Source organism: Felis catus, chromosome B2 (assembly GCF_018350175.1).
Source record: "Felis catus isolate Fca126 chromosome B2, F.catus_Fca126_mat1.0, whole genome shotgun sequence".
NCBI lineage: Eukaryota > Metazoa > Chordata > Mammalia > Carnivora > Felidae > Felis > Felis catus.
In genome coordinates, this window is record NC_058372.1 from 123,371,581 (window position 1) to 123,397,679 (window position 26,099).

The 26,099-nt window shown below is 41.2% G+C and overlaps 1 long non-coding RNA gene across 1 annotated transcript; it reads left to right on the top strand.

The window, feature by feature from the left end:
- Positions 1-14: 14 nt before the first annotated feature.
- On the top strand, positions 15-9,347 carry LOC109499916. The gene is made up of 4 exons (XR_002157498.2): positions 15-200; positions 3,571-3,948; positions 6,919-6,980; positions 8,165-9,347. It is a non-coding gene; the product is annotated as an uncharacterized LOC109499916 (long non-coding RNA).
- The last annotated feature ends 16,752 nt before the right edge of the window (positions 9,348-26,099 follow it).

Sequence of the window (26,099 nt, forward strand, 5' to 3'; positions counted from 1 at the left end):
GAAAGAGAGGGCGGGGGGCGGGGCCAGGATGCGGCCTGGGGGGCTGGGGACCAGCACCTGAGCGGGAAGGCAGGACCCCTAGTGCCGAACCGGGCGTTGTCTAGTAGGCAAGCCTAGGACCGGAAGGCAGGAAGAGGCCCGTTCCAAGGACGCTCGGCCTTAAGGGCATGGAAGTCTGTGGTCCTGACAACGGCCCACAGGTTTGTGAGGAACTTGAGTCCAAAGGTTACGTTCTTTCGATTCGGCACCACCTTCCGCGATTATTCTTCCTGTTTTTGCAGTGTTCTGGGGTTGCAGAGCTTTTCCTGAGGCCACAACCCAGCCACAATCCTAACCTTACCCTGTTAGACTTCACCATCAAGGCGTCTGGAAGCCTGGGAGTTTAGAACGCGAAGAGCCTTAAATGCCTTCTCTAATCCCTGCATTTCTATTCGAGGAAGCTAAAAAGCTTCAGTGGTGAAATGGTTTGTGTAGACAGCCCATATCGAATTGGCTTGGCCCAGAACTACTTTATCTTTGGAGGAAAAACAACTTGTGTTATCTTTTCAGCAATTAAATATCACATAGCGATTTCTTAAGCAACCTCTCATCGTGTGATCCGCCCTCTTTCCTCCCTGGCCACATCACCTATTACTGGGCATTTCTCCTATATTGATGTTTATTTTCTTCTCTTAGAATGTAAGCTCCGTCTGCCTGAAGTCTGGCACTTGGTATTTGTTGAGTGAAAGAATGCCTGATTATGCTAGCATTAAGCAATATTTTAGAGAGAAAAAAAAGATGCTAGAGAGGAATTATTAACAGGATCATTTTATTTACATTAATAAATGCCTTAGCTCTGAGACTTCTGAAACTTCAATGAACATATGAACCACTTGTGGATCTTGTTAAAATGCAGGTTGATTTAACTGGTCTGATTCAGCTGGATCTGGAGATTTCTGCATTTGTAACAGAATACACAGAGAATGCCCGGGGCCTCTGACTCTGAGACCATACTTTGAATAGGAATGCTTCAGCTCCATCTAGACCAAGTTTGGGGGAATATTTTGCTTGGTATTTATGATGCCCACTGTCTTAGTCTGTTTGGGCTGCTTTAACAAAAAACCACAGACTGAGTAGCTTATAAGCAACAGAATTTTACTTCTCACATTATGGAGGCTTGAAGTCAAAGATCAAAGTGCCAGCATTATCAGGCACTCTTCTGGGTTAGAGACTTCTAGTTGTGCCCTCCCATGTTGGGAGAGGGAGAGAACTCTGTGGAGCCTCATTTATAAGGGTGCTAATCCCATTCATGATGTTTCCATCGTGACTTAGGCACCTCCCAAAGGCCACATCTCCTAATACTAATACATCTCCTAATACATCTCTAACTCCCCTTTGGGAGTTAGAATTTCCACATCTGAATTTTGGTGGGGGTGGGGGAGCGCAGACATTCAAACATTAGCACTCACTATATGAAAGGCACCTAGTCATTGCAAGCATGCAAGGATGAATAAGAACTGATCTTTGCTGTGTAGGGGTTTATGGAGTAGGACAAAACATAATCCAGTTCAGTAACTATTTTTTAGTAGCCATCACTGGTTGGGCTATCCATGAAATGGACCCAGCAGGGGAGATTAGCATGCAAAACAGGCTGTTGTGTGCTCTTGGGATCAACCTCTGTGAAAGGGAGGGGGAGGAAACAGGATTGAGCAGAGGGAGAGATTGATCTGTGATGCCATCCTAACAAAGGCTTCAGGGGACCTCTGGGAGCTGGGATGGCCTTTGAGAGGGAGGGATCATGAGTTGATATGAGCGGTTAGGCCTTCACCTCCCAACATTGATTGGTCATTGGATACACACCACCCCTTGAAGGAGACGTGATTTGAGCTTGTCCATTTCTTTAACTGAGGCATTATCCAAAGAGGGCTGACAGTTAAAGGGTTTTGCCAGCACTACTCCCAGCAACAAGGAGGGATGGGGCTAAGTCTTCTGTTCCTAAAGGGGGATATGATCAGAGCTTCAAAGTCAGCATCCACCATAGTACCTATCCTTCTGAGGCACCTTGCTAGTCGCTTGGAGACTAAAGACGTTTATTAATTCACTAAATATTATTGAGTGCTATTATGTCTCTGCAACCCTGTTATGCACCGGGATACAGACCTGAATAAGACCGATATGCCCCCCGCCCATGGTGCTTACAGTCTATGAGCGATTAAACAAGCATTGATCAAACTATCACGTAACTAAGTACTAAAATTGTGGTCATCCTTATCAAGGAGACCAGTGGATTTACAGGTGAGTAAACAGAAACTTAGTTTAGACTAAGTTTGAAGGAAATTCTCTCTTAAGAAAGTTATAATCATGACCTGCAAGATAAGAGGGAATTCATTTGGACAAAACTGGGGCATGGGGACTCACAGGCTAGTATGAGAGGTAAGAGGATGATCAATAAAATATATTTTAAAACCCAGTATATAAATCTTACATAGCCACACAGAAAGCAAATGAGCAGTGCCAGTTTCCTTGGTAAAAATCTTGTGCCTATCCAAGTATATCCTTGAACATCCAAGTATATGTTGGTCCCCACTATGTCCTCTGGTGAGTTTTTAAAGCCAAAAAACCAAAACAAAAAACAAACCCAATGTAGGGTAAGGGGTGAATAAGTCCAAAGCCAAGTGTGAACTGAAGTGGCACTCAGAAGCTAAGGCTGCATTTTGTAGGTCAAAACAGGAAATCAATAGCCCAAATAAAATAATTTAAGATGCTAGAACTATGATGTAATGAGAACAGAGGGTGAGTGTGCAGCACAAGCTATGCACTTTGGGCTCCTGGCAGGCATTGTGTATTTCCTTCCTTTTTCCTCTAGAGCAGAAAGGTCTGCCAGTTTCGCTTTAAAGGCCACAAACTTTCCAATTATTCTATGAACTAGTCTATTTCCAATTCTAATTATTCTAGGAACTATGGCTAACACTTCCCCACCCTCTCACACTTTACCATCGCCTCTATCCTGCCCCTTACCTACGTTTTCACCACAGAACTTATTACCATCCATATGTGTGTAAATATATATATCTCCAGATACATAAGTACTGAAATGGTGGTAATCATTACCAAAGAGAGCAACGAGTTTATTAGAGCATAGATTCTCTCTCTCTTCCACTAGAAAGTAAGCTCCTTATTTTCTTCACTGCTATGCCTTGAGAAGCACCTATCACTACACAAATATTTATCGAATAAATATATGAATGACAAAGCAAGCTTGTGAATAGATGCGGGATTAGAACAGATACAGTTAAATTTATGGTTGATTAAACTATAATTGGGTCACTGATGAGAATTTAGACCATTTGTTCTTGCCCAGCACACAGCCCCCTTCCAAAGAAGGCTGTCATGTTACATCTAATCCTATCATATCAACCCCTGACTCAAAGGCAATTGTCCATAGACTGCAAAGTCTTTTAGTAGATAGCTTGTCCGGAAGCATTGCCTAAGAGACGCCACATGTAAGATGGTGACTGTGGCAGAAACTGTTCACTAGCTGAGTGCTAATAACGTTTCTCAGTATCCTTCTACCTTTCTGTCTTCTCACAGAGGCTATAAAACTCAATACTCACCTTCCCAACCTTCATGGCAGCTACGTGGAGTCACGTGACACAGTTCTGGTCAATAAGATGTAAGCAGAAGCCTATGTGTGTGCATGTGAGCATGTGGTGGATGCGAAAGGAGAACTTGCTAGCCTTGACCCTTCTCCAGTCTTCCTGCCTGAACTGTAGACTCATGATACAGTAGTCCTCCTGCAACCACGAAGCAACATGATTGAGGATAAAAAAGCCAACAGCTAAAAATGGAAGAATAAAAAGAAAGCCTGAGGAGTCAATGTTAGCATCAAGCGGCTGGACCAATGTCTGCAACCACCAACCTCTGGACTCTTGTTTTAGGGAAAAAATAACAAAACCCTATTGATTTAAGGTACTGCCAGTTTGGTTTTCTGTTAGTTGACCTGACATTTTTTTCGCACTCCTTGTTAGGACACCCTAAATAAATTCTCATTCAGAGAGCTGGAATGTAAACCGCAAGAATGGATGGGGTTAAGTGGGAAAGAAAAAAAAAAGAGAGAGCGAGAGAGAAGCAACTGGGACACCTGGGTGGCTCAGCGGGTTAAGCGTCTGACTCTTGGTCTCGGCTCAGGTCACGATCTCATGGTTGGTGAGGTCAAGCCCTGAGCCAGGCTCTTCGCCAACAGCGTGGAGACTGCTTAGGATTCTCTCTCTCTCCCAGTCTCCCTGTCCCTCCCTGTTCCCCGCATGCTCTCTCTCTCTCTCTCTCTCTCTCTCTCTCTCTCTCTCAAAATAAATTATTTTTTTTAAAAAAAAAGGAAAGAAAGAAAGAAAAGAAAAAAAAAGAAAGCAGCCAACTCAAGGACAGAAAGTAGAACTTTAAACAATTTTTTAAAAATGCTTATTTTTGAGAGACAGACAGAGTGCAAGCAGGGAGGGACAGAGAGAGAGGGAGACACGGAATCCGAAGCAGGCTCCAGGCTCTGAGCTGTCAGCACAGAGCCCGACGCGGGGCTCGAACTCACGAACTGTGAGATCATGACCTGAGCTGAAGTCAGCCACTTGACTGAGCCACCCAGGCGCCGCAGGAAGTAGAACTTCAGCATACGAAGCAAAGGTGATCTGTCATTGAGGGGGAACAGGAGGCCCCGGTGTTGGGGCTGCAACAGTCTCCAGAAGCTTGCTGGCCCTGCTGTGTACCCTGACCAGTGCTCCTTCCCTGTGGCCCCTGAGGACCGGCACACTGGTGACTGTTTCCTCTTCTGACTTTCCGGCACATCTTCATCCAAATCCCTGGTCACTAAAGGTAACCTGAGTGTCTCTGTCCGTGGCAACTAAAAAAAGCTCACTTAACCTAATTTCTAGCCATTGTGGTCAGTCTCTTGAAGAACAGCTACCATATTCTTCCAGAAACCATTTCTCAATGTCAGACAAAACACTGAGCTGTTGGATGACTACTGCTGAAAAAAACCCGAGAGACGTAAAGAAGCTGCAGTTTGTCCCCAGGGCCTCTGACTTCCTCTTTCAGTGCTTCTGCCTCTCTGAGTGCTTCCTCTCACCACACGAATGTCCAGTGCCCTCTTGCTGCTTTTTACTCTTATATTTTTTTAGTTTTTGGGACAGAGAGGGCTCAAGTGAACGAGGGGCAGAGACAGAGAGAGAGAAAGAGAGAGATGTGGGGCTCATCCGAAGCGGGGTGCGTGTTTCACCCAAAGCAGGGCTCAAGGTCACCTGATGTGGGACTTGAACTCCCGAACTATGAGATCATGACCTGAGCCAAAGTCAGATGCTTAACGACTGAGCCACCGAGACTCCCCTTCTTGCTGCTTTTTGGATACCAAGAGTTGTCCTACATTGAGAGTACCTAGAACTGCCCTGGCTCACAAGGCTTCAGCGTAAGGCTTCTCTGTACCTTGATCTTTAACCAACATTTAGGTAAACTGTTTTATAATCTGCAGGCACATGCTCTTAGCTGGCTTTGAGTAAAGATGGATAAACAGCTTATAGACCTCAGCATTTGGTAACTATTCTAGCGTTGGCACCCTTAGGTATTTTAGCATTATAACATTCCCTAACTAGCAAAACAATGGATTTGCAAGACTGTTGTCTTTTTCTTGAGTCAACACATCATCAGATGTTTTTTAAGAGAGATTGTACAGTGCAATGTGCCCAGTGCGAAGTGTCTTGACGCTGGGCTACCTGGCTTCAATGCATCCGTCACCGTTAATTAGCCATGTGACCATGGGCAAGTTACTTCGCCTCTCTGTGCCTCAGTTTTGTTACCTGTAAAGTGGAGATAGAATAGAGTGTGCCACACAGGATTATTGTGAAGGTTAAACGAGATCATTATGAACAGTGCTTAGCCCCATGCCTGACAGGTAAGTAGATAAACATTAGCTGTGTATTATTATATGCCAGATACCCTCTGCCATAGGGATGTAAAGAAGAATAAGGTATAATTACTTCTGGGAAGGGACTTACTCTATGAGGCAGAGGATTGTAAACAAAAATCGTGTTACAGATTTGTCTTGTCTTAGAAGTTCCTGTTAGCTGTGTGGGAACAGAGCAGGGATGTTCTGTTCAAAGAGCAATCTGGAAATTCCTTCCGAGAGGAGGGGACCTTTGAACTAAACCTTGAATCCAGTTTCTAGTCTCACCTGGGGGTCCTAGCCACCACCGACTAGTGGTGAAGAAAATAAAATAGAAACTTTATCAACGTGTGGGGGCCAAAATGGGCCGCTTTGGCATGAAAATCATTTTTGAGTTAAAAAGCAATGAAACGCCTCGGGCGCCCGGGTGGCTCAGTTGGTTACGTGTCTTGATATGAGCTCAGGTCGCGATCTCACTGTTCGTGAGATGGACCCCCACGTCGGACTCTGTGCTGACAGCGTGGAGCCTGAGCCTGCGGGAGATTCTCTCCTCTCTCTGACCCAACCCCACCCTGCTCTCTCTCAAAATAAATATTAACCAAAAAAATATGAAAAGCCAGCAGATTCGGGAACCACTCTTTTCTTCCCCACAAGTGCCTACGAGAAGTGAGATGGATCTGCTCCAGGAAGACAGTTCTCCCTGTAGATAATGATGTCATGACATGAGCTAGATTGGCAGACAGGAAGGAACCTCGCAAGGCCTGTTTGATCAAACTCCTCTGTGGCCCAGTTGCTTCTGAGAAGCTGAGCAAACATCTGTTTCCCAACATTTGCTCTTTTCCATCTTCCCGTGAATTGAATTCTTTCCCTTTGAAGACCCCTACCCACTTCTCCTTAGTTCAGAATGACATCCATACCTCATCCTGCCTGTCTTTGGAATGTCTATGTCTGTGTGGATTCCTCATATGCCTTAAATTAAAATTGATTTTCTCCTGTTAATCTTCTCATGTCAGCTTGATTCTTAGTCTGGCTGGAAGGACCTTGAAGGGGACAAGAAATTCTTTCTTCCCAACAGGTATGTATTTTTCCTATCAACTAAAATAAAATGACTGTACCTTTCATTGACTGCAGTGAACATTTCAACGTACATTTCGATGATTGCAAATAATAAATCTGTTAGCATCATCGGCTTGCATTTCCCCTGTTTTTGCCTTTATAGCTCCTGTACCTACAGGCCCCCAAATTCTGCACCTCCCCTATACCCCATTCCTTACTTATTCACGTCAGGTGTAAGTACATCAGCAGGTTGGTAGAAGATCATAACACGAATTTGCTTTTTTCTAAATTGAGATAGAGTTGATATATGCTGTCTATCAATTATATCAGTTACAGGTTAATCAACTTTATGTTACAGGTATACAGCATAATGATTCCATATTTGTATATATCGTGAAATCATCACCACAATAAATCTAGCTAGTATCTGTCAGCATACCGAGTTACAGGTTTTCTTCCTTGTAAGAACTTTGAAGATTTACCCTCTCAGCAACTTTTGAATACAGTATTATTAACTATAGTCACTGTGCTGTATATTATATCCTCATGACATTTATTTTATAGCTGGAAGTTTGTACTTTGACTCCCTTCACTCATTTCACTCCTTCTGCCCCCCCACCCCCTGCAACTACCCATCTGTTGTCTGCATCTACAAAGAAGCTTGTTTATTAAAATTAAAATATAATGAAGCCAACACTAACCCTTAGGCTAAAAGTGGGAGGAACAATTTCATCATGACCTAAGTGGAGACAATAGAATAGTTTTAAAAAATTGCATCAATCTAAGAGGAACAGTAATGATGGAAACAGAAAAAACTGCAGAGTCCTGAGAGGCAAAATGGTTCAGTGTGTCCCCAGCAGAGCCCCAGAGAGAATGTCCATTCCTGGTTATGCTCACATTCAGCCCCTTTGCCAGAGAATACAGGGGTGGGAAAGCAGACTGCCTGGGTTCAAATCCCAGTCCCGTGTAGTAGCCCTGTGATCCTGGGGAAGTTATTATACCTCTGTGTGCCTCACTTTCCTCCTCAGGGAAATGTGGATAATAGTGATACTCACCTCAACAGGGCAGATGTGAGAGTTGAGCGAATACATGAGAGGGTAGCACAGGGCCTGGTCCTGAGAGGGCACATGAGAAATTACGGTCCACCTTTCCTTTCCCGGCATCAACTAGTTACCGTTTCCTCCTCTTTTCTCCGGTCCGCAGTCCCAGGGCACCCAGGCGTTGGCATGTGATGCGGGCAGAACTAGGCCTTCCTGTGGCCATTTTGGGGGTACTTGGCACTGAGCAGGCAGAGAAAGGAGGTAAGGACTGGCCCAAAACGGAATTCCCAGAAGGAGGCCTGGGAGAGTAAGAGACCTGACGACCTAGCCACGCCTCTGGGAAGCAAAAAGGCAAATTAGGAAAATCCGCTTCAGGAAGAGGACAGTTCGTGTCCAGCACAGTTTTTGCACACGTTCTAGGCACAGCACCTCAGGAAAACTGGAAATCAGAGGAGACATTCAGGAGGTGAATGGGCCCCATGTCTGACTGAGCGAGGACGAAGACAAAACCCTTGTTGGCAGGGCTCAACCTCACGGGGAAACCGATTTCGAATTTCTCTCTTATTAGTGCCTCAAAATTTTCGGCAACTCCCTAGTTTCATTACAAAATGGCGACCGTAATGATGACTGTATTAAATTTATTTTTATATTTCTTTTAGGGAAAGGGATGAAAATTCAGAAATAATAATCTGTTGATGGTAAAAATTGTTCTCATCTTCTCTGTGGAAGAATTGCGGGGGTTTTAAATCAGAGCCCAGAAGTTTAAACAGCTACTAGCAATGAATTTCCTTTTTAGAAAGTGTTACATTGTAATCATTACGTCATTATCACTTCAAAAGGTTTGTTCTTTCAACTTTGTGGTTTAAAATGTGTGTGTTAATTTGTCAGCAGTGAAAAGGAGCTGGGGAGTTCGCTGAACTGTAATTGTGGTTTTTAGCGAGAATACTCGGGAGAATCCTCGCATTGCTTGAGTCCGAATGAATGTCAGCAGACTCTTCTCGTTTCAATGTCCGAGCCTGAAACACAAAAGAGACTGGGCATATGATCCATTTTTAAGTGATGAAGATTTGGATTTAAAAAATCTGTAAACCCAGTCCCTTTTTCAGGTTAGGGAACAAGAAGGAGAAAAAGGTCAGAAGACGTTTTAAGAGTCTAGACTTGCCAATAGCTACCTGTGGCTACCGAACACTTTTAATGTGCTCGGATTCGGGCACGAATTCTGGATACGGACGACTCAGTACAAAAGGAAAAAGTAAAACATATCATTAATATTTTAAACGTACGGATTACACGCTGAATGATCATGCCTGGAATATAGCGAGTTAATAAAGGGTTCTCAAAATTAACTATACCTGTTTCTTGGGGCACCTGGGTGGCTCGGTCGGTTAAATGTCCGACTCTTATTTAGGTTCAGGTCATGATCTCACTAGTGAGTTCCTGAATTCGAGCCCTTTGTTGGACTCCACACTGACAATGCAGAGCCTGCTTGGGATTCTCTCTTTCTCCCTCTCTCTCTCTGCCCCTCCCCCATTTTCGCTCTCTCTCTCAAAATAAATAAATGAACTTAAAAAAATTTACACCTGTTTACTTACACCTTTTCATACTTATTTAGTGTGGCTATTGGAAAATTTAAAATCACACACACACACACACACACACACACACACACGGCTCACACTAAAATCTACCTGACTAGCAGCGCCTGGGTGATTCAGTTGGTTAAGCGTCTGACTCTTGGTTTGGGCTCAGGTCAAGATCGAAGGGTCGGTCCCTGAGATTGAGCCCTGCATCCAGCTCTGTGCTGACATTGCAGATCCTGCTTGGGATTCTCTCTCTCTCTCCCCCATTCCCTCTGCCCCTCCTCTCTCTCTCTCTCTCTCTCTCAAAATAAATAAATGAACTTAAAAAAATTTACACCTGTTTACTTACACCTTTTCATACTTATTTAGTGTGGCTATTGGAAAATTTAAAATCACACACACACACACACACACACACACACACACACGGCTCACACTAAAATCTACCTGACTAGCAGCACCTGGGTGATTCAGTTGGTTAAGCGTCTGACTCTTGGTTTGGGCTCAGGTCAAGATCGAAGGGTCGGTCCCTGAGATTGAGCCCTGCATCCAGCTCTGTGCTGACATTGCAGATCCTGCTTGGGATTCTCTCTCTCTCTCCCATTCCCTCTGCCCCTTCTCTCTCTCTCTCTCTCTCTCTCTCTCTCTCTCTCAAAATAAATAAAAATAAAACTTAAAAAAAAAGAAAAAGAAAAAAATCTACCAGACTAAACGCGAAAGTCCTTTATTTCTGTCATTTTCTTTGCATATGTGTGGACACCACGCTGGTCTCAGGCTCTTCTGCTTGGATCCTGCAACAGCCTGCTGTCTGCAACTCCTTCCTCACTTCCCCACTTTCTGCTTGCTGCTGAGATCTCCCTCAGTCAGCATTTCCCTGCTAGAGACTGACAGTGACTCCATCCTGCTAAGTGTAAGGTTTCAGGTCTTCTGCCTGGTCGTCCTTTGCATTACCAATAAGCTTTGAAATTAACTCTTGTTTTAGTCCAAACAATAGGATTTGTTGGAAAGGATAGCAGGGCCTTTCAGGAGGTCCAAAGGCTGGGCCTTGGGAAAGGAGGCAGGGATAAGGAGAGCACCGTGGGCTAATTCAGGAGAGTTATTTCATTGCTGTCCTGTTCCCACGCTCGTGGTTAAAAAGGCTACCGGTTGGCCTCTGATTTTTACCTATGAGGCTGTTTCAGCTACTGGTAGAATGACACTTGTCACATTCTGATTCTAAAGTGGAGATGTCCAGCTTGGGGGCCCTGGTCTAATACTGTATCTAATACTCCTTTTAATTTTTCACATTGCAGTTGGCCTGAGCATACGGGCTGTCTCAATACTCACTGACTGATACCACGGTAGTAACAGGAAATTGTTGTTTGCTTTACCTTTTAGGAAGCACTTGTAAATAGCCGTTATATTCCTGAATTCTCACAACTGCAAGCTGTTTATTATCATTCTGTAGACATACCAACAGAAGTGCAGATCAGCGAACTGACTTTCCCGAGGTCCCAAGCCAGGTGATTTGGTTGGCTCATCCTGAAGGCTGGGCTCTCGGCCACATGTCTGGGACCCTTTCCACTCTTGCGTGCTTCTTGCTACTCTCTTTCCTCAGGAAAACCCCCTTGGCTCTGACCTTGCAGAAAGCGTGTCAGAAGTTGTCAGACATCATCTGCTTTTTATCAAAGGTACTTTGGATGTGGGAGGAGGAAAGTGGTGAGCTGTACTAAATAGATGAGTCATTGTCTCAAGATTGAGGAAGCCAAGATTTGTATCTTGGGGACTTTTCAGGAGGATGGTGAGTTTCTTGATGTTAAAAACAAACAAGTGAAGGAAAAGAGGAAAACAGACTTCAGGTTTTTATTTTCCCTTTTTCCTTTTGATGCACATTCTTCTTATTACATTTCTCACCTGCACATTTCTTACTGACCTTAACAATTTCTTGTTAAAAATGCCTGGTGTTGTTGTAATTTACTTACTTTCTATAGCATTGTAGAAATTGACATTAATTGACAACCTCTGGAGAGGTGTTAAGTACATATGCTTTACAAGGCAGTCTTTCTTTTTCTTTCTTTCTTTCTTTCTTTCTTTCTTTCTTTCTTTCTTTCTTTTAATTTGAGAGAGAGAGAGAGAGAGACAGAGAGACAGAGAGAGACAGAGAGAGACAGAGAGAGAGAGGAAGCATGCACCTGCTGGGGAGAGAGGCAGTGGGAGAGAGAGAGAGAGAGAGAGAGAGAGAGAGAGAGAGAGAGAGAGAATGTTAAGCAGCCTCCATGTTCAGCCCAGAACCCTATGTGGGGACTGATTTCACAACCCTGGGATTATGACCTGAGCCGCAATCAAGAGTCAGACGCTCAACCGACTGAGCCACTCAGGTGCCCCACAAGGCAGTTTTTCAACTCTTTTCCCACTAACATTCAGGTCTGCGCTTAATCGAATAAGCCTCGCTGAGGTTTATCACATTTTTCTTCCTTTTCTGCTTGGCTCTTCTGATTCTTCTCAAATACTCCACCCATTTGCAAGAAAGCATTCTGATCGATGTCCTTATTTCCTGGCCGGGAAGGAAAGAACAATGAATCTTCTCAGCAGGAGACACTTGTGGATGAGTCACAGTCATAGCGTAACTTTTTTCTGTGCATGTATTCTCCTTAAACATTCTCTTGCCAGCCTTTAAAAGTTTTGGGGGGGGTATTTAGTATTATCTGTGAGAATCTGGAGAACTGGTTAGTATTAAGGTCTTGTTGGATAGAAGCTAGATAGGAGCGGTAGATAGAGGCAGCGTCCCAAGTCCTTGAAGGGAACGACAGAGATAAGCTGGAAGCAAGGAGAGTGATAAATAGATTACACATTACAAGCCAGAGGACACAACATCCTGACCCTGTGGCTTCTAAGACCTTCAGCCTGACAGACCTAGAGTCACTCTCTAGAGACCTAGAGAGTGCATATACACTCTCCTCTTCCACCTCTGCCCCAGGGTTACACCTAGACTCATTATATACGTTGGCATTGCAGGCACAGTCACCCCTCCCCCCACATTGAGGAAGGCTGCCATGATGGTTCTGGTACAAACGTTCTAGAGTCAAAAACTCCCCCTCCCAACCTGTGGCAGGAGTCTCCCAAATGGTTGGAAGCAGCCTCTGTTAGAGATCACCCCACTCTCCCATCTCCTTCCAGCCCAGAGAGACCCAATAATATCCAATCCCAAAACACCTGTTCCACCTGGAACCTACTTGTTCTCCCACCATGAGAGGGCACTTTCGTTTTAATAAACTGCTTTGTGCTACTTTCCTTCTGGCTGGCTTTATCCAAGTGCAGATCCCCACGTAAGTCTCGTGGGAAATACAAGGGCCAAGACCTCCACTCACACAGTGCAGACCTCACCCCTGACATTCTGAACCGTTACTATTTTACTTGGTTGCTTGCTGTAGTGGGATGAATTAAGTCCTGTATTGGGAAACCAGAGTAATTGGACGATGAATGTTATGTTCGAGTATAGTTTTATGAAGGTTTCTAGGCTCTTTAACATACCCAATTTTGCCTCCTTCTGGAAGAGAACTATAATATTTTTACTTCAAAAAACTTTTAGGGGCATCTGGGTGGTTCAGTGCGTGGAGCACCTGACTCTGGATTTCAGCCCAGGTCATGACCCCATGGTTCATGAGATTGAGCCCCGAATCGGACTCTGTGCTGACAGCAATGGAGCATGCTTGGGATTCTCTCTTGTCCTCTCTCTCTGCCTTCCCCTGCTCGCTCTCTATCTCTCTCTCAAAATAAATAAAAATAAACTTAAAATATTTTAATGAATTATACACAGAGAAAAGCATACATAAGAAAATATTATTCATTTTCAAAACCTGAGTATACTAAGTAACCAGCACCCAGAAGAAACAGAACATTACAGCACCCTAGAATTCTTCTCATGCTCCCTGCCTGAAAGAGAAAGAAAAAAAAAAGGTTTAGAAATGAGCTTAGAAACAGTAGCTTCCACGATATGTATGGCTGTATCATTATAGAGTAAGTCTTTGGTTAAAAATGGTGTTCACTTCCCCTGATTCACTTATCTTTCAGATGTTTTAGGTATCTGGGAATTTCTAAATGCTCAATCTTGGAATCACTTGTTATTATCAGCCTTAATCTTAAAATGTCAGCTACAGATTGTCACTGTAAAGTCTAGCCACCTCGGTTCCTTGGCAGTTACTGATTGTCTCCTATGCCAAACCCCTTCGTGCAGTCTCTGGGTCTCAATTTTCCTTCTCTTTAGCCAAGACCAACCACTGTCCCGACTTTGGACGCCAGAGATGAGTTGCCTGTGTTTGTACTTTACATAAATGGAATTGGATTGTATGTACTCTTTTGTGTCTAGGTTCTTTCACTAACCATCAATCATTTTATAAGCCCACTTCAGATCCTCTGTCCCTCTCTGTCTCCCTGCCCCTCACCGTGCATGCTCACTCTCTCTCTGTCTCTCAAAAATGAATAAGGATTTAAGAAAAAAAAGGTTTTGTGATTTTTTCAGTACATTCTCATGTAGAAAACCTAAAATGTACAAAGATGCATAAATAAACAAAAAAAATAATATGCATAATCTCACCATCTATAGAGAACTACTATTAATTAAGACTTTTGGGTATTTTTTCCAATCCTCTTTGTATGAAATTTTTTTTAAAGATTATTTATTTGAGACAGAGAAAGTGTGCAAGTGGGGGAGGGGCAGAGAGAAAAGGGGACAGAGGGTCTGAAGTGGGTTCTGCACTGACAGCAGAGAGCCCGATGTGAGGCTCGAATCCCTGAACTTCGAGATCATGACCTGAAGTCAGATGCCTAACCTGAGCCACCCAGGCACCTGTATGAAATGTTTTACAAATTTACATAGCGAGGATGAGCTGAGTAGTCAACTTCGAATTTTTCCTTCTTTTGGCTTAATATTGTATTTTAACATTTTCTTTTTCATTAAATATTCTTCATAAATATCATTTTTTTTGCAGCAGCAGGCAAAAGTCTATTGGAGTATAATATTAGAAAGGAAGAATAGTAGGAAAGCTCTCTTTGCAGAGAGGGGACATTCGGAAGTGAATGTCCCATGAATATCATAGTTAAAAACCGGATATTCTCATTTCATAAATGAACCATCATGTACTTACTCATTCTTCTGAGGGAATCTTTAAATTTTTAATTGCCAAACAGTTAGTTTTTTAATACATAAATCTTTTCCCTCACTTCTGATTACAGGGAGGTATCTAGATGTAAAGTTACCTGCCAAACCATCTGAATGCCTTAGGTGTGCTCGATAATTATTTCCCCCAAAATTTCAGGAGTATTATACCAGTTTATACTCCTAGTAGCAATGTATGAAAGCGTCTCTGCTGTGTGTCCTTATTAGCATTGCTTCTTGTATCACCAAGAAAGGTTTCTGGGGGCACCTGGAGGGCTCGCTCAGCTAAGCGTCCAACTCTGGTTTTTGGCTCAGGTCATGATCTCACGGTTTGTGAGTTTGAGCCCTGCGTTGGGTTCTGTGCTGATAGCGCAGAGTCTGCTTGGGATTCTCTCTCCCTCTCTCTCTGTCCCTCCCCTACTAATGCTTTCTCTCTCTCTCTCTCTCTCTCTCTCTCTCTCTCTCTCTCTCTTGCACTCTCTTTCTCTCAGAGTAAATACATAAACTTTAAATTAATAAACTTTAAATATATAAACTTTAAAAAAATAAAAAAGAGGGGCACCTGGGTATGTCAGTCGATTAAGCAACCAACTCTTGATTTTGGCTCCGGTCATGATCTCAGTTTGTGAGTTCTAGCCCCATGTCAGGCTGTGTGCTGACAGTGTGGCACCTGCTTGGAATTCTCTCTCTCTCTGCTTCTCTCTGTCCCTCCCCTACTCACGCTCTCTCTCTCTCTCTCAAAATAAATAAAGTTAAAAAGTTTAAGAAAAAACATTTTAAAAAAGAAAAAAAAGGAAAGGTTTCTGGTTTAATGGGAAAAAAAATTGAATCCGTTCAACCTTCAAGTGAGGTTGAATATTGTCTCACATGTGTTCTTGCCATCTGTATTTTTTCTGTTACAAAATCAATTCATTTCCTTTGTCCCATTGCATGATTTGTGAACCGTGATTTATCTGTTTGTATTATTTCTCACTACTTCATCTCAGAAAGGAGGAGGTTTCTGTCTCCACTTAGAGACTGGGGGAAAAGGTTTGGCCTAGGAGACAATGAGTAACTCCCCAGGGACAGAGGTGGCTAAGCTTCAAAGTGACAATCTGTGGTTGACATTGAAAGACTAAGACTGCTAATAACAAGTGATTCTAAGATTGGGCATTGAAAAATTCCAAGATATCCAAGAGAAGTGATACCCTTCCTTCCCTCCTCCCTCTCTCCCTCCCTCCCTCCTTCTTTCCCTCTCTCCCTCTCTCTTCCTTCCTTTTTCCCTTCCTTCCTATATATACTTATTATGTGCCAATTACTGTTCTGGCTGCTAGGGATAAAGCAACTAAAACAAAGTACATGCCCCCATGGAACGTTCTTTCTAAAATGAGGTTGATTGAAGTATCATTTACATGCCGTAAAATCTGCCATTTTCAGGTGTACAGTTCTATGATTTTGACGAACCTATAGAATTATGTAAATGCCACGACAATCCAGGTATAGTATATTTTCCAGTACCAAAATCAAAAGCCCCTTTATACTCATACCCTCTATCCACCCCTAGCCCTTCATAAGCCCTGATCTGGTTTTTGTCTCTATAATTTAGCCTCTTCCTGAATGCCATATAAATGCAATCATTTACTATGTAGCATTTTGTGTCTGGCTTTTTTTCACCTAGCATAATGCTTTTGAGATTCATCCGTGTTGTTGCATCCGTCAGGCATTTGTTCTTTTTATTCCTGAGTAGGATTCCATTTCATGGATGCACGAGACATTTTATCTGTTCACCATTTGATGGTCATTTATGTTGTTTCCAGTTTGGGTTTATTATGGCTAAAGCTGCTGTAAACATTCACTGACAGGTTATTTTGTGTGCACGCAGGTTTTAGTTTCTTTTGGGTAAGTACCTAAGAATGGGAGCATGAGGACGTACAGTATTTGTTTAACTTTATAAGAAACTGCCAAACTAGTTTTCAAGTTGGCCAAACCCTTTTGCATTCCCACTAGCGGTAAATGAGAGTTCCAGCTGCTCCTTCCTTATTCACACCAGTGCCTTTGCCAGTGTAAGTTTCTTTGTTTGTTTAATTTTACTGTAACCATTCTAATAGGTGTGTCAGCTTATATTTTATTGGAAAGCACCAATCTTTTGCCCAGTTCATCAGTGTGGTATTTCTCAATCCCCCATATTTCTTCTTAGATCGGAAGAGATGGAATCAGTCCATCGGGTTATGACAAATAGAGGACCCCAGTCATTCTGATTGATGGTTCTCATTGTGGATTCTCTTCTGTGAAATTGAGGCAGAACTTTGCTGTTCACAAGCACTTAGGGTCGGGTATGCTATGTTTTAGGAGGGCATACTCATGCACTGAGCTGGGGAAGTAGGTGAGAAAAGCCTCTTAGTATGTTTCTGCTGATAACCAAAGGGCCTAGGGAATCCCTGAGAAAAACTTTGTTGTAGGGTGACTAATCGGGATGCATTGCCGGTGAGGAGACTAGAAACCAGGAGACAGTTTAGGAGGGTGCGTGGGAATCCAGTCCTGAGCTAACAGAGATCAGAACTAGGTTGTAGTATTGGTAAAGGCTGAATATGACTAAAACCAAACGAAACCAAACAACAACAACAAAAAACGCACACACACAAAAAAAATGATTAGGGATGGATATGATAAAAGGATAATCTAAATTAGTAGCTGAATATTGGTGTGAGGGCAAATAAATGAGTTGGAGCGCTTGGAGTTTTACATTTAAGTGATAAGGGGAAGGATCCCAATAGCAAAGTGGAATAGCATTTCACAAAGTCTCCGTCTTGCTAAATCCAATGGTCAGGCAGTTTTCCAGATGCATTTTACTGACTTCTCAGCAAAATAGACATGCGCCAATTGACACATCAGATGCTTTTTTTGTTCTTTTCTTAACCTTAGGATACTACTCCCTCTTAAATCTTCTGTAACATTGCCTGCTCCTTTGCTTCTCCTTTGTTGGTTCCTCCTCATCCCCTCCACCTCTCAAGTTTTGTGTCCTTAGCCTGAACCTTTTCCGTGGCCTTGACTTGCATATTTACCTACTGAATACCTCTGCTCTGGTGTGTAATAGGTACCTCAAACTTAGCATATCCACTGCCAGTCTCCTGGTCTTCATAATCCCACACCCATGTCTCCTACACTTGTCCTCTTTTATTCCAAATGCTCAGGCCCCAAATCATGAGATCAGTCTTGACTTCTCTTCCTCTCAGATCTACGTCATACTCATTAGCATATGTTTTTGGCTTTCCTATGCTCAGAACCTGACCATTTCTATCTGCTTCTATTGCTACCATCATGGGCTGAGTCACCAATTCTAGAAGCTTTATTTTTCTCACCTGTAGAAAGGGGATAATAATTACTAATGATGATGATGATGATAATAATAACAATATCTTTTTCATAGAATTGTACGAAGAATAAATGAGATAACCCATGTAGTATAGTATAGCATCTTGTACCTAGTAAATTAAAGTTATTTATTATTTCTATCACTGATAGAAAGAGGTATTCCTTATCAAAAAAAGCTATGTAAAGTTACATTTCCAAAAGATTTTCCCTATTCCATAGTCCCAAAGTTGGATCTATTATTATTTAGTTGCTCCTTTTAAGGATGTGACTGTTTATTCTGTAATTGTGGTTTCTTAAAGGGAAGTTGCACAACGTACTTTATTTGTGCTGACCATTTAAGAAATTTCTAAGTTGTTATGAGGAGTCAAACATTATATCTGAATAACCTAAAGCATGGCTTAAAACAGGAATTTCTGGGCGTTAAGAGTTAGCATGTTTCTGAATTGTTGTTGAGCTGTTCTTTTTGTTTAGAATAGAAGAAGAAATTCTTTGGGTTGGCACCCCATTCCTCTGTTTCCAGACACTAGAACACGCAATATTTCTTGTCTCCCTTGCCTCTAAATTGAGGCCTCTAATCCTTGCACTGCATGATCCTTTATTAAAAATTAGAGAATGACTTTGTTATCTTTTATTTGATAGAAAGACCTATATAAGGAGAACTTTTTTTAAAATTAGCTACTGTTATCAAGAAAGAGAGGCGATAAATGCTCTTATTCAAACTTCCCTAACCATTTCATTTCAGAAGATATGAGGTGTAGAGTTTGGAAAGATGTCCAACATAAGTTTTCTGTTGGCTACTAAAAAAGTCTTTATTGACTTATTCTAGGATATGGGTTATGTTTCCGGTCATGATTAAAAAAAAAAAAAAAAAAGATGGGACACCTGATGGCTCTGTCGGTTGAGCATCCAACTTCGGCTCAGGTCATGATCTCACCATTCTGAGTTCGAGCCCTGCACCAGGCTCTGTGCTGACAGCTCAGGGCCTGGAGCCTGCTTCAGATTCTGTGTCTCCCTCTCTGTCTCAACCCCTCCCCGGCTCATGCTCTGTCTCTCACAAAAATAAATAAACGTTAGGAAAAATTTTTTTTAAAAAATGTTCACAATCCCAACCTTTTTCTTGGTAATCCTTGTGAAAATTGACTGCCTTTAGAAGAGGCTGATCAGAATGTGGGACACAAACTAGATACTAACAGTGATGCTAAGTGGCAATGAAAGAGGTCCACATGTCCCTGGAGATGAGAGAGTGGGACTGTCGTAAAGTCTTAAAGTCTTAAAAAGCCTGGCACGGTCAAATATTTGAGGGAACACATCACAGAACTATGTTGATTTCTTGGAAGTTCTTTTGACATGTGGACTTTCTTGAGTGGCTGTGATAATTGCTATCACTATGTGTTGGCTAAAATTTACCAGCTCGGTGTTGGGAATGTATATTGAGAGGAAGCTATGCCAGAACCCACTGTGCTTTGGTTTAAGGTCCAAACAGTCACCATATTCGAGCTATGATTCAGATAAGAGCTCTGCCTTTTTCTTGTTATGCGTGTCTAAGGAAATCATAAAGCTTTAAGCATGAGCACAGCTATTTAATTTCTATGATCGAAAAACATAATTAGAAGAAAAATCAAAGAAATATGAATAATTAAATAAAATTAACATTTTCTTCCCTGTTTCATAAATACTGGTTTTTCATTCATTCTTCATGGAAAAAAAACTTCTGAAATTTCTTTCTAAATCCAAAGACTTTATGCCCCCAACTCTCACATGTTATGCAATTTTGGGCTTTGAGAATTCTACCCAATCCTTGAGGCAAAATCCCTAACATTTTTCTTACAACCTTCTGACTGCTGAAGATTAAAATTCTTGCCTATTTTTTCAGCCCTCCCTCAAAGCTGACTTCTAAGGTAATTCTCAGAGGTTCTCATTCCCTCTTATGGAAACTTCTGTTTCTCTTTGTTCTATAGGGAAGTAAAAGAGAGATTGTATCTGCCTATGAAAAGCTTTAAAGTTGCCTGGATAAAATCTTATTGATAATGTCTAATCAGGAAATACTTTCTCTTTTCTCTTAACCTCAGCCTCTGCTTTATTATTTTACTAATGTACATTGAATAGTCTCTCCAGCCACATCTCTCAGAGGTTAAATTTGAAAACATAGTTAAATTTAAGCACCACTTTTTATCAACAGCAATATTTGAAAACATATATAAGGGATATCACCATATTGGCCCATTTTATCACATAAAGGCAGATGCAGCATTCCACATTTTGCTTGAGTATTTATTATCTTTCTCCCAGTTTTGTCTGTTTTTGTTAACTTCCATATTCTCACCACCTAGAGTAGTACCTGATACCTAAAACACAATACAAAATAATTGAGTGAGTGAATTAATATCTTTTCCTTCCTTTGTACCTTCTAAAGATATTAATGGTCATACCATATTGTATTACATTTAAAAGATGGGTTTTAATGAGAGGTAAGATGTTCCAAATAAGAGACCTATATACTTTAACTATTGCTAACAAAAAGATACAATTACGTGATAGATACATCTTATGTTCTGAGAATTCCACACAGGAAAACTTAAGAAGGTATATTTATTTTATATGTCATACAAATATAACGTTTAGTCACAAAAAATAAATTTGTACAAGAGTTAGAAATTCTGGGCTGTAGGACCAGCTCTCTCCTTAATTATGTCTCGTACCGTGAGCAAATTTACTTTTACTTTTCTGGACTTAGACCCATTAACAGTGTCTGCCAGACTATTAAATATCTCCATTATCTTCACTTTGTCATGTTCTTATTGAACCCTGGTGAATGCATCTATGTGTCTCCCCACGTACCACATTATATTGAAGAGATCTACTTATGCATGTTCTTCCCACAAGATTTAAGAAACTTGGGCTCCGCCCTATAAAAATAATAGCTACTACTTTTTAGTACTTTTAAGTGTCCTATCCTACTAATTGAATATTTTTTTAATGTTTATTTATTTTTGAGAGAGAGCATGAGTGGGGCAGAGGCAGAGAGAGGGGGAACAGAGGATCTGAAGAAAGTTCCTCGCCGACAGCAGTGAGCCCGATGTGGAGGTCAAATCCATGAACCGTGTGATCATGACCTGAGCTGAAGTTGGATGCTCAACCCATTGAGCCACCCAGGTGTCCCTGCCTAATTGAATATTTTTAAGAGAGCCATTAAATAGGTATATCTAACTCCATTTTATAGAAGAAAAATGTTTAAAACTTTGAGAACTTAATCAACATGCCCCAGACCTGTAAACATCTGGGATTCCAACCTCTACTTTGACACCAAGGTCTCTGTTCTTCCTCACCTTACACTAGACCCTACTGCCTCTGTAAAACATGCTGAATACCTACCAAGTGCCAAATACTAATATATTGACTGTAATCCTGAAAACAACCTTGCACAGTAGATAATGATTATCCTCAGCCTACATCATATAGATCAGATAACTGATGCTTAGAGTTGAGAAGTAGTCTCCTCCTCAACCATGCAACTAGTAAATTCTGAGTAGTCTAATACTTCTTTCTGCAAATTATCATATTTGATATTTATATTTTTATTCATCCTTTACCCACTCATGTTCCGTTTGCTTTTAGCCAGCACTTTAGCTGGTTGGAATTCTTTGTATGGTTGAATGAGTTTATTTGGTTGAGGTTTGTTTGTGTTTTTTTTTTTGTTTTTTTTTTTTTTTTTTTACCATTGTTCCTAAAGGGTCTGAGCCCTTAGTGGTCCTACCTCTATTGAGCTATTCTGGCCTTCCACAAAATTTGTCACTGAATAGGAAAATCCTGACAGTTGTTCCGTGTCCCCAAATAATTTGCTGGGGCTAAGTTGAGTTGATGTGCTCCAGGAATGAGACCACATTTGTAAAAATACCTTAACTTAGAGTCATCCCATATGTGATTACATTTATGGTAATTAACAGTCATTCTCTAGGACCCATGTATCTCTGTTACAAACCAGGCAAGTGAATCAAGTGGGGATATCACAGGAGTCACATTCCAACCCCAACATTTTCCAAGTGTTTCATGGTGTGTGGCACTGATCTCTGTAATTCCCTTAGGGGCATGTTATTGTTTTCAGTTGCTATTTTGGAAGGAAGAGGCAGAGGGGTTCCCACTTAGTTTAGTCTTTTCTACCAAAATATACCTTATTCCATGGTTAGAGGATTTGATTACAACTCTTTCAACTATGTACTCATGAACTGGAGAAGCAGTCACAGTTTCACAGACAAATTCAGGCCAAGACTTTATTTTCATCTCCCTCTTTGACCTCTTCATAGATGGTCCAGAGAAGGATTCTGGTTCCACAGTGATTGGGATCTGCTCAGATCCAGTCTAATAAGGGGCTCCATTTTCGCACTGAAGGAACTCTGTCCCTATAACTGGCTCAGAACTGGGACCCGGATGTGAGACCATGATTCTTAATTGTAGCAGCTCAAGTTAGGTTCACTAGTCCCAAAGTTTGTTTTTGTTTTTTTTTAAACGCATAAATATAAATGTAGAGTTACATATATCCTGCAGATGATATGTTGCTGATTACATATAGGTCAGTTTTTGAAATTTATTTAAATAGTATTGTGCTAGTGATCTTTATTCCTTACATTTAAAACTCAATATTCCATTTCCCTTCTCACTGTAGCATGACATTCATAACAGAAGCATCCCAGATTTTACTCATCTGTTCCCTCAGTATTGGGCATCCGTGATGCTTTTAATTTTCTGCTCTGCAGAGCTGCTCCTGTGTGCAGGCCCCATGTCTGTGGACCTGTGTGGGGGCTTCTCTAAGGCTACGGCCAGGAGTAGGATTGCCTGTTCAGGGGCCTGCTGAGTACTGCCGTGTGCTCTCCTGGACGGCTATAACACTGCATTTCCACCTGTGAGGCATAATCATTCCCGTTTTCCTCTGTTTTTACTAAAACTTAACATTTTCTGATTACCTGAAAGCTTGATCTTCTTTAGTTTACATGTCTGCAAGGAATAGTAGGGTTGGGCATCTATATACTTGTTAGCCTCGTATGTCCCCTTCTGTAAATTGCATCATATCCTTTGTTCTTATTTTGTTTCTTGTCTTTTGCTGATCTGCACAGATTTCTTCTCTGTCCTAGACGTAACTCCCTTTTAGACGTTAGACATCATAAATGTTTTCTCCTTTTCTCTCACCAATGACTTTATCTTGCCTGTGGTACTCTTTGTTGGAAAAAAAAATCCTTAATTTTGACATAAGTTTATCAATTTTTTATTTTACCTTATGACTTATAGTATGTGGGTCTCATTTGAAATGTTTCTTCTGAATTTATTGTTATTTTAGGGCGCCTGGGTGGCTCAGTTGGTTAAACATCTGGCTCTTGACTTTGGCTCAGGTCTTGATCTCATGGTACATGGGTTTGAGTCTCACATTGGGCTCTAGTGCTGGCAGTGCAGATCCTGCTTGGGATTCTCTCTCTATCCCTCTCTCTCTGCCCTTCCCCTGCCTGTGTGTTCTCTCTCTCTCTCTCAAAATAAATAAATAAAATTTTAAAAATAAAATATTTCTTCTGACTTTGAGTCTGCAAAAATATTCTCATATATATATATATATATATATATATTTAAAGTTTTATTTATTTTGAGAGAGGGAGAAAGAGAGTGAACAGGGTAGGGACAGAGAGGGAAGAAGAGAGAGAATCCCAAGCAGGCTCCGCACCATCAGCAGGGAACCCAACACGGAGCTCGCTCGATCCCACAAAACGTGAGATCACGATCTGAGCCGAAATTAAAAGTCGGACACTCAACTGACTGAGCCACCTTGGAGTCCCTTTCCTATCTTTTTTCTGTTCCCTTTATAGTTTCCCTTCATATTCAATTCTTTAAAACATCTAGAGCTAACCTTAGGTGTGATGTACAATAGGAATCTATTTTTCTTCTTATAAAAAGCCAATTTTACCAAAATGATCTACTAAACAATCCATGATTTCCCTTATGATTATATTTAAATATATACGAAGGTCTGTTCCTGAACTTTGTTCTGTTGCTGTACTATTTTTAAAATGTCATTACCATGGCTTTGTAATATGCTCATTATCTCTCGGGGAGAAGCCCCTTACTTTGCTCTACTTTTTCAAAACTATTTCAAGATATGCACCATCTTTTATTCTTTTATATATGTCTTGAAACCATTTTTTTGTGTTCTTCATCTTTTGTGTTCTTCAAAAATATCCAGCTGGACCTTTGCTTGGAGTTGCATTAGATCAATTTGAGGAGAAATGACATCTCGATAATGTTAAATTGTCTTGTCTGTGATCTCCTTTATAGAATTCTATTTTTGTTCCAAATAAAACTTCCTTTGCTGTTTTTATTGCTCTGTTATTTTCAATTATATTTCTCTTGGGTAATTGCTCATGTTAAGGGATGCAAATTGACCTCATTGCTGGCAAGCTTACTAAACCTGGTTCTTCGCTAGAATCCATTTGCTGATTATCTTTAAAAAATTTTTTTTGAGAGAGAAAGAGTGTGCACGTGTGAGCACAAGGCAGGCAGGGGCAAAGGTAGAGGGAGAGAGAGAATCTTAAGCAGGCTCCTTGCCCAGCTCAATCTCACAAACCATGATCATGACCTGAGCCAAAATCGAGAGTCAGACACTTAACCAACTGAGCCACCCAGGCGCCCCCATTTATTGACTCTGTAGGTTTTTGAATATTTTTATGATATCACTTGCAAGTAATGACAGTTTCACCATCCTTCTAGTCCTTAAACTTGTGTTCCCTATCTTGGGATGTTTGCCGAGGCCTTTGATACTAGGTCCAATAGAAGCTGTGATAGAGGATGTTGCTTCTGACCTCAACATGAAAGCACCCAAAGTTTCTCCACTAAGTAGGATATATGTTAAAGGTTTTTGCTAGATAATCTTTTTTTTTTTCACTTAAGGAAATTCTCTATCTTCTCAGTTTTCTGAGATTTCTTAAAAAATAGTAAGTAGGTACGGAATGTTTAAAATTCATCTCTTTCACCTCTGCTGCGTAACCTTCCTTCACACTCATCCAACGTATCTTATCCATCCATTCCACCAGTAATGGATACCTGTGCTCCCTCTAGCTCCATGACTCCAGAAACGGTTCCCCATGGTTCAGCCTTGTGCAGCCTTAGCTATTCCCTCTGAGGGAAGATAGAGATAAGATATGGCAAGAGCAAACTGGAAGATGTAGATTATTTACATAATCTACATGTTCTAATTTGTGGATGATGGGTTCATGGGCATATACATGAAGATATATACATGTTTTTAAAAGTTGAAGGGGGTCATGTATAAAGTGACGACAATCTATTGTGATTAATCCACTTAAACATAGCTGAGGTCTTAAAAGAAAACAACAAAGACTGCCCCTTCCCTGGACAAATAAATCTCTAACAATCCTTGACTAAAATGTTAGGTAAAACCAATGTGGTGAGACATAGTAGGATGTAAGGAGTAGAACCCGAAGAAGGTTAAGAATGCCTTGTTCAAGGGAAACAATAGATCTTGACAAAATAGTTGAATGCGGAAAAATAAACAGAAACACAAATATGCACCTTAGAATATAAGGGGTGCTCCCTGGATAGACAAAAAATGTACACATTTCAGAACAAAGAAGTTTGAATTACCAAGGAAAAAGCATAAAAGGGGGAAAAAAGGAAATAAAAAGTATGGCCAATAGGAAGTGTGAAATACAACACAGAATTGTACAATATACAATAATACAATAATTACAATACACTTAAAAGAGTCAAACTGATGGGTCAAAACTGACACATTTTCTGGTAAGAAGGATACAGAAAGGAGTAAATGGAGTAAAAGGAGTAAATGGAAAGAGATACACCAGGAAAACATGAACTTAAAGGAAGCTGAGGTAACCATCTTGGGTTAAGGCAGAATTTAAGACAACAAACATCCTGAGGGCCAGAGACATTAATATGGGTAAAAGAAACCTTAGATCAAGAAGATGTGACAGTCATACATGCACCAATCAATTTAATGTCAAGATATGTACGGGAACAAT